The following is an 8,368-nucleotide window of genomic DNA, read 5'->3' as shown; positions in this document are numbered from 1 at the left end:
CCCCCCTGGTTAGGGTAAGGGTTTGGGACAGGCAGGGGCATCTCCCACCCCCACGAGGCACGGGCAAAGTTAGGGGTTAGGTGAAAACAGGCCACCAAGGGCCTGGCAGGCACTGACCATCGTGGGGGCCGAGGGTTCTTGCCGGGAGGTGGAGACCCTGCCCGGGTGTTCCAAAAATTGCCCATATCTTGGGTTAACTGTCTTGGGGCCGTCGCGACGTTTCGGCTGAGTTGTGCCTTCTTCAGACTGGCCCGGTAATAATGACTCTTTTTATTTAGGTTCTTTCTCTTCCTTTTATTTAGGTTTTTTCAGGTAAGTATATTTTAACTTTACTTTTTCTTCTTTTTTTAGGTTCTGCGACAGGTAAGTATTTTTTTACTTTATTATTTCTTCTCCCTTCTTTTTTTAGGTTTTTTTCTTTCCTCTTTTTAGGTTTTTTGTTCAAAGTTGAATTTCAAACCCCCCCCTGGTTAGGGTAAGGGTTTGGGACAGGCAGGGGCATCTCCCACCCCCACGAGGCACGGGCAAAGTTAGGGGTTAGGTGAAAACAGGCCACCAAGGGCCTGGCAGGCACTGACCATCGTGGGGGCCGAGGGTTCTTGCCGGGAGGTGGAGACCCTGCCCGGGTGTTCCAAAAATTGCCCATATCTTGGGTTAACTGTCTTGGGGCCGTCGCGACGTTTCGGCTGAGTTGTGCCTTCTTCAGACTGGCCCGGTAATAATGACTCTTTTTATTTAGGTTCTTTCTCTTCCTTTTATTTAGGTTTTTAGGGTTAGGGGTTAGGGTTAGGGGTTAGGGTTAGGGTTAGGGGGTTAGGGTTAGGGTTAGGGTTAGGGAAACATAAGATGGGGGCTCGGTCGCCGCAGGCGATCGAGCACCAATGCACTGGCCATCCCTGCTCCCGGCTCAAGGGTTAGGGTTAGGGTTAGGGTTAGGGGTTAGGGGGGTTAGGGTTAGGGTAGGGTAGGGTTAGGGGTTAGGGGGGGTTAGGGTTAGGGTTAGGGTTAGGGGGAAAAAGCCAGGAGAGGATGGGACAAAAGTGGAATAACTGAAAAAGTAAGAGGTGTAGAGGGCTGATGTTGGTGTCTAGGTGGGGGTTTTGGTGGGTGCCGGACGCTGTGGCGAAGAGGCCACGCCGATGGCTTCTTCGGTTCTGGAGATATGGCGAATCGGACCAAAAAGGATGGGACAAAACGGTCCCAGTCGGAGAAAGGAAGGTGCAGAGGGCCTGGGTCCACCACCACTGTACTCAGCAGGCCCTGCCGGGTTGTTCGACACGCAGCATGGCAGGGATCGGTGACATAACATGTAGCAGTTTCCCTTCACAGAAGCGTCTGCAGCAGGTGGGTGGAGGAGGAGGCAGCAGAACCAGGCCTTTGGAGCACTGTGTCATCTCCTGGTCCTGATGCTTTGAATCTCCCTCTCTGTCTGTCTGTCTGTCTGTCTGTCTGTCTGTCACACACACACACACACACACACACACACACACACACACAGAAGCTGGTCAAGTGCTGTGCAACTGGGATTGCACCTGTCGTCCACAGGAGGGCGCCTAGCTGGGAAGTCCAGTACATTCCATATTAAAGTTGTTGCAAGTGCATTTTTTGTGTAAAAGACAGACACACACACACACACACACACACACACACACACACACACACACACACACAGTAAGGTCTGAAGTGCAAAATTTGAATTACATTCCTTTGTATCTCTCCCTCTCTCTCTCTCTCTCTCTCTCTCTCTCTCTCTCTGTCTCTCTCTCTCTCTCTCTGTCAACACACACACACACACACTGACACACACCAAAGCACACAGACAGAAGCTGGTCACAACTGCTGTGCAACTGGGATTGAACCAGGGGGGCTCCCTCTGCTGGCTCAATGCGGTACAAAGTGTCAGAAGCTGTTAGATATCTGCTTTTGACAATCAATTGCACCTGTCATCCACAGGAGGGCGCCTAGCTGGGAAGTCCAGTACATTCCATATTAAAGTTGTTGCAAGTGCATTTTTTGTGTAAAAGACAGACACACACACACACACACACACACACACACACACACTGTAAGGTCTGAAGTGCAAAATTTGAATTACATTCCTTTGTATCTCTCCCTCTCTCTCTCTCTCTCTCTGTCTCTCTCTCTCTCTCTCTCTCTCTGTCAACACACACACACACACACACACACACACACTCAATGGAGTATAAAATAAAGACCGGGGCAGTTCTCTCACTGGAGTCTCTTAGAGTGGAGGCTGCCCTTGCTAGCAAGAAGTTCTGTGTGTTTCTCTTCTCTGAGTCTTTACTGAAGAAGTGTTTTATAACATTTTCCTTAACAACTGACATGTGTTTTTTGTGTAAAAGAGAGAGAGACACACACACACACACACACACACACACACACACACACACACTCACACTCAGCGGCTCAGAGATGAGGGAAAAACAACAGAAATCAGGATAGATTTTAATGTCAGGAGATGCCCTGTGATGCTGGGGCCATTGTGTAAGATTGGAATGTGTACCAGTGGCTGGTGGGTGGTCCTTGAAGGTCCCGGGAGGAGGCGGCGAGGAGGCAGCGGGTGGCTGGGCTTGAGCTGTGGATCAGGGACGTCATTAATTCTGCCTGGTGCTGCGTGTGCCCTGTGCAGCTTGGATGTCTGCCGCTGACGCTCTGTGGTTCCTGTTCTGCTGATCTCCTGGTCCACACACGGCTTCAGGGTGTACTGTACAAGGGGAGAAGAAATGCATCATTGGTTACCAAAATAAAACAGTGTCTTTCTGCCTGTGTCATTCTGTTTGGTTTCTTTGAGCGTTTGTTTCTTAAATACACAGCAAGTGTCACTCTCTCTCTCTCTCTGTCACACACACACACACACACACACACACACACACACACACACACACACACACACAGACACTGTGAGGTCTGCAGTTCAAAATTTGAATCTCAGAGCTTGGTGTTTTTGTCTCCCTCCAGTGGACAAATGCAGGTATGATGAGGGTTGGTTAGGTTAGGGGGTAATAGCCAGAGCTTGACGGAATAAAATGGAATAACTGGGAAAGTAAGTGTCGTAGAGGGATGAAAGTGGTGTCTACGGGGGGGTTTCGGGGTGCTCCGGACACCCTGGTGAAGACCCCATGTCGATAGCACCAACGGTTCTGGACTTGGTGTAAATGGGTCCAAATTTGACGGAATAAAAAGGTCAAAGTGGCAGATAGGAGTGTCCGATCGGGCCGATTCCACCACCACTGTACTCAGCAGGCCCTGCCGGGTCGTTCGACACGCAGCATGGCAGGGATCGGTGACATAACATGTAGCAGTTTCCCTTCACAGAAGCGTCTGCAGCAGGTGGGTGGAGGAGGAGGCAGCAGAACCAGGCCTTTGGAGCACTGTGTCATCTCCTGGTCCTGATGCTTTGAATCTCCCTCTCTGTCTGTCTGTCTGTCTGTCTGTCACACACACACACACACACACAGAAGCTGGTCAAGTGCTGTGCAACTGGGATTGCACCTGTCGTCCACAGGAGGGCGCCTAGCTGGGAAGTCCAGTACATTCCATATTAAAGTTGTTGCAAGTGCATTTTTTGTGTAAAAGACAGACACACACACACACACACACACACACACACACACACACACACACAGTAAGGTCTGAAGTGCAAAATTTGAATTACATTCCTTTGTATCTCTCCCTCTCTCTCTCTCTCTCTCTCTCTCTCTCTCTCTCTCTCTCTCTGTCTCTCTCTCTCTCTCTCTGTCAACACACACACACACACACACACCAAAGCACACAGACAGAAGCTGGTCACAACTGCTGTGCAACTGGGATTGAACCAGGGGGGCTCCCTCTGCTGGCTCAATGCGGTACAAAGTGTCAGAAGCTGTTAGATATCTGCTTTTGACAATCAATTGCACCTGTCATCCACAGGAGGGCGCCTAGCTGGGAAGTCCAGTACATTCCATATTAAAGTTGTTGCAAGTGCATTTTTTGTGTAAAAGACAGACACACACACACACACACACACACACACACACACACACACACACACACACACTGTAAGGTCTGAAGTGCAAAATTTGAATTACATTCCTTTGTATCTCTCCCTCTCTCTCTCTCTCTCTCTCTCTCTCTCTGTCTCTCTCTCTCTCTCTCTCTCTCTGTCAACACACACACACACACACACACACACACACACACACACACACACACTGTAAGGTCTGAAGTGCAAAATTTGAATTACATTCCTTTGTATCTCTCCCTCTCTCTCTCTCTCTCTGTCTCTCTCTCTCTCTCTCTCTGTCAACACACACACGCACACACACACGCTCAATGGAGTATAAAATAAAGACCGGGGCAGTTCTCTCACTGGAGTCTCTTAGAGTGGAGGCTGCCCTTGCTAGCAAGAAGTTCTGTGTGTTTCTCTTCTCTGAGTCTTTACTGAAGAAGTGTTTTATAACATTTTCCTTAACAACTGACATGTGTTTTTTGTGTAAAAGAGAGAGACACACACACACACACACACACACACACACACACACACACACACACACACACACACACACTCACACTCAGCGGCTCAGAGATGAGGGAAAAACAACAGAAATCAGGATAGATTTTAATGTCAGGAGATGCCCTGTGATGCTGGGGCCATTGTGTAAGATTGGAATGTGTACCAGTGGCTGGTGGGTGGTCCTTGAAGGTCCCGGGAGGAGGCGGCGAGGAGGCAGCGGGTGGCTGGGCTTCGGCCTTGGCCCAGGAACGTCATTTATTCTGCGTGGTGCCGCGTGTGCCCTGTGCAGCTTCGATGTGTGCGGCTGACGCTCTGTGGTTCCTGTTCCTGTCATAAAAGGCCCTGTACAAGGGGATAAGAAATGCATCATTGGTTACCAAAATAAAACAGTGTCTTTCTGCCTGTGTCATTCTGTTTGGTTTCTTTGAGCGTTTGTTTCTTAAATACACAGCAAGTGTCACTCTCTCTCTCTCTCTCTCTGTCACACACACACACACACACACACACACACCAAAGCACACACACCAAAGCGCGCACACACACACACACACACACACACACACACCAAAGCGCGCACACACACACACACACACACACACACACAGACACAGACACTGTGAGGTTTGCAGTGCAAAATTTGAATTTTAGTGCATGGTGATTTGTCTCCCTCCAGTGGCCCACGGCAGGTATGATGAGGCTTAAATGATAGGTTATGGGGAAAAAGCCAGGAGAGGATGGGACAAAAGTGGAATAACTGAAAAAGTAAGAGGTGTAGAGGGCTGATGTTGGTGTCTAGGTGGGGGTTTTGGTGGGTGCCGGACGCTGTGGCGAAGAGGCCACGCCGATGGCTTCTTCGGTTCTGGAGATATGGCGAATCGGACCAAAAAGGATGGGACAAAACGGTCCCAGTCGGAGAAAGGAAGGTGCAGAGGGCCTGGGTCCACCACCACTGTACTCAGCAGGCCCTGCCGGGTTGTTCGACACGCAGCATGGCAGGGATCGGTGACATAACATGTAGCAGTTTCCCTTCACAGAAGCGTCTGCAGCAGGTGGGTGGAGGAGGAGGCAGCAGAACCAGGCCTTTGGAGCACTGTGTCATCTCCTGGTCCTGATGCTTTGAATCTCCCTCTCTGTCTGTCTGTCTGTCTGTCTGTCTGTCTGTCACACACACACACACACACACACACACACACACACACACAGAAGCTGGTCAAGTGCTGTGCAACTGGGATTGCACCTGTCGTCCACAGGAGGGCGCCTAGCTGGGAAGTCCAGTACATTCCATATTAAAGTTGTTGCAAGTGCATTTTTTGTGTAAAAGACAGACACACACACACACACACACACACACACACACACACACACACACACACACAGTAAGGTCTGAAGTGCAAAATTTGAATTACATTCCTTTGTATCTCTCCCTCTCTCTCTCTCTCTCTCTCTCTCTCTCTCTCTCTGTCTCTCTCTCTCTCTCTCTGTCAACACACACACACACACACTGACACACACCAAAGCACACAGACAGAAGCTGGTCACAACTGCTGTGCAACTGGGATTGAACCAGGGGGGCTCCCTCTGCTGGCTCAATGCGGTACAAAGTGTCAGAAGCTGTTAGATATCTGCTTTTGACAATCAATTGCACCTGTCATCCACAGGAGGGCGCCTAGCTGGGAAGTCCAGTACATTCCATATTAAAGTTGTTGCAAGTGCATTTTTTGTGTAAAAGACAGACACACACACACACACACACACACACACACACACACTGTAAGGTCTGAAGTGCAAAATTTGAATTACATTCCTTTGTATCTCTCCCTCTCTCTCTCTCTCTCTCTGTCTCTCTCTCTCTCTCTCTCTCTCTGTCAACACACACACACACACACACACACACACACTCAATGGAGTATAAAATAAAGACCGGGGCAGTTCTCTCACTGGAGTCTCTTAGAGTGGAGGCTGCCCTTGCTAGCAAGGGTTAGGGTTAGGATAATGGTAATGGCCCCGTCCCCCCTGGGGGGGACCAAGGAATGCACGGTCCTTCCCTCCTGGGCCCCTCCCTCCCCGGTTCCCTACAAACCAGTCCTGGTCTCGAGATTGGGGTCGATAAGTATCGGGCCGCATACGGGAGCGACCCCTCCTCCCATAGCGGACCTGCTGCCACCCCTCATCAGACATGATGGAGGGCTCAAGTAAATTTTTCAATATTTTTTTGTTATTTTTTTATGTTTTTTACTTTTTTTAATTTTTTATTTTTTTAGAAAAAGAGAAAATAAAAATCAAAAAAGAGAATAAAACTCTTAAAAACAAAAAATGCCCGGAAAAGGGTTCAAAAAACTAACAAGTCCCTGAAAAGGGTTCAAAAAAAACTAAGCGTGTGCCACTGTGGCGACGTTTCGACCAATTGTGGTCTTCTTCAGGCCTGGGCACACTCAAAACTAAAATAAGCCCACTGCAGAAAAAGCGACTGTCATCGTCGAAGGGCAGCAAAAAAATGAGCCTGGCCTGCAGGCTCACCCCTTAAATAAGCTCTGGCTCCGCCTCAACGGCTTCTGAAATTTCAACAAAAAGAAAAAGAAAAAGAAAAAGAAAACCCCACAGTAAAAATGAATTTAAACGTTTTTTAACCCTTACAATGAATTAAAACAACACCATATGAACCAACATGAACTAAATGGTGTGTATATACAGAAAATAAAATTACTATTTACAAAAAGGTTTTAAACTTAATATTTATACATCCATGAAGTATTTATTTATTTATTCATTTGTTTTTTTGTGTTTTTAATTTTTTAATTTTTAATTTTTTAGTATTTTACATATTTTTCACCAAGTATTCAACAAAATAGTGGGAGATGGGGGAAAGGGGAAGGGGATGGGACTAGGGTTAGGAATAGGAGTAGGAATAGGGAAGGGGATTAGGGTTAGGATATAGGACAGGGGTTAGGACGATAGGTTAGGGTTAGGGCTAGGAGTGGGAAGTGGTTAGGGTTAGGGTAAGGAAACAGGATAGGGGATAGGGTTAGGATTAGGAACAAGGGAATGGTTAGGGTTAGGGTAAGGGAAAAGGATAGGGGTTAGGACATGGGTTGGGGTTGGGGTTAGGACAGGGAAGGGGTTAGGAGGGTTAGGGGTTAGGGGTTAGGGTTAGGGTTAGGGAGAGGAAAAGTGTTCCGGCCCCCGAAGGGACGCGGAGGTGCACGGTCCTTCCCTTGGGCCCTCCCGCTACTCCACTGCCTGTTACGGCCACCAGGCACAAGACGCCGTCCCCGGTACCGTACAGGGATCCAATCCTGGTCCTCATCCAGGTAGACCATTATTGTCTCGTCTGTGATGAAGCCTTTGTTATCTAATAATAAAGTTTTGTGTGGATGATGCAGCCTTTGGTATTATAATTTAATAAATTTTGTTTGTTTGTTATTTATGAATGTAGGTATGAATGATAATGTATCTAATTTATAGTGCAAAAAAAATGAGAAAAAAAGAAAGCGTTTGTTTTTTTAAAAAAATAAAGAAAAACTGATTAATTCTTAATAAATTCAAAATAGGCCAAATGATAGTGTGCCCGGGGCAACGTTTCGACCCCACCGGGTCTTCTTCAGGCCAGGGCACACGCGGTACAAAACGAAAAAGTGGCTGCTGTGAATAATCTGGAGATGTTGCTCCTTTGGCTGTCAGGGCTAGAATGAGGGTGTTCAGCACTCCTCTCCTTATATAGCCTCTGACGAACTAAACTAAAAATGCAGTTTTCAATGAACTGATGTTTTAAAGTTATGCAGCCTTGCCTATAATAATGAAAAAACACAGAAAATGGAAAATACGTACATAGTCAAATAATACAAAATTGTTTTTAAC

At 47.6% G+C, this 8,368-nt stretch overlaps 1 long non-coding RNA gene across 4 annotated transcripts in view; it reads right to left on the bottom strand.

Moving 5' to 3' along the window:
• Positions 1-1,273: 1,273 nt before the first annotated feature.
• LOC147300787 (uncharacterized) overlaps positions 1,274-8,368 on the bottom strand; it is a 15,220-nt gene continuing 8,125 nt past the window's right edge. For 2 of the 4 annotated variants that reach the window (XR_015127281.1, XR_015127284.1), the window contains exons 4-6: positions 4,677-4,855; positions 2,525-2,725; positions 1,274-1,441 (exon numbers count right to left, since the gene is read on the bottom strand). This is a non-coding gene — a long non-coding RNA (uncharacterized LOC147300787). Of the gene's footprint in view, positions 1,442-2,524; positions 2,726-3,252; positions 3,449-4,676; positions 4,856-8,368 lie in introns of those variants that run through there. The other 2 variants (XR_015127283.1, XR_015127282.1) reach the window with 2 other exon arrangements.

Source organism: Aulonocara sp. 'chitande type north' Nkhata Bay, linkage group LG23 (genome assembly GCF_057382095.1).
Source record: "Aulonocara sp. 'chitande type north' Nkhata Bay isolate Kocher_YH1m ecotype deep benthic linkage group LG23, A_spYH_male_GT1.1, whole genome shotgun sequence".
Classification (NCBI taxonomy): domain Eukaryota; kingdom Metazoa; phylum Chordata; class Actinopteri; order Cichliformes; family Cichlidae; genus Aulonocara; species Aulonocara sp. 'chitande type north' Nkhata Bay.
The sequence above is the reverse complement of the archived record's forward strand: the minus strand, read 5'-3'. Positions and strand labels throughout refer to the sequence as shown.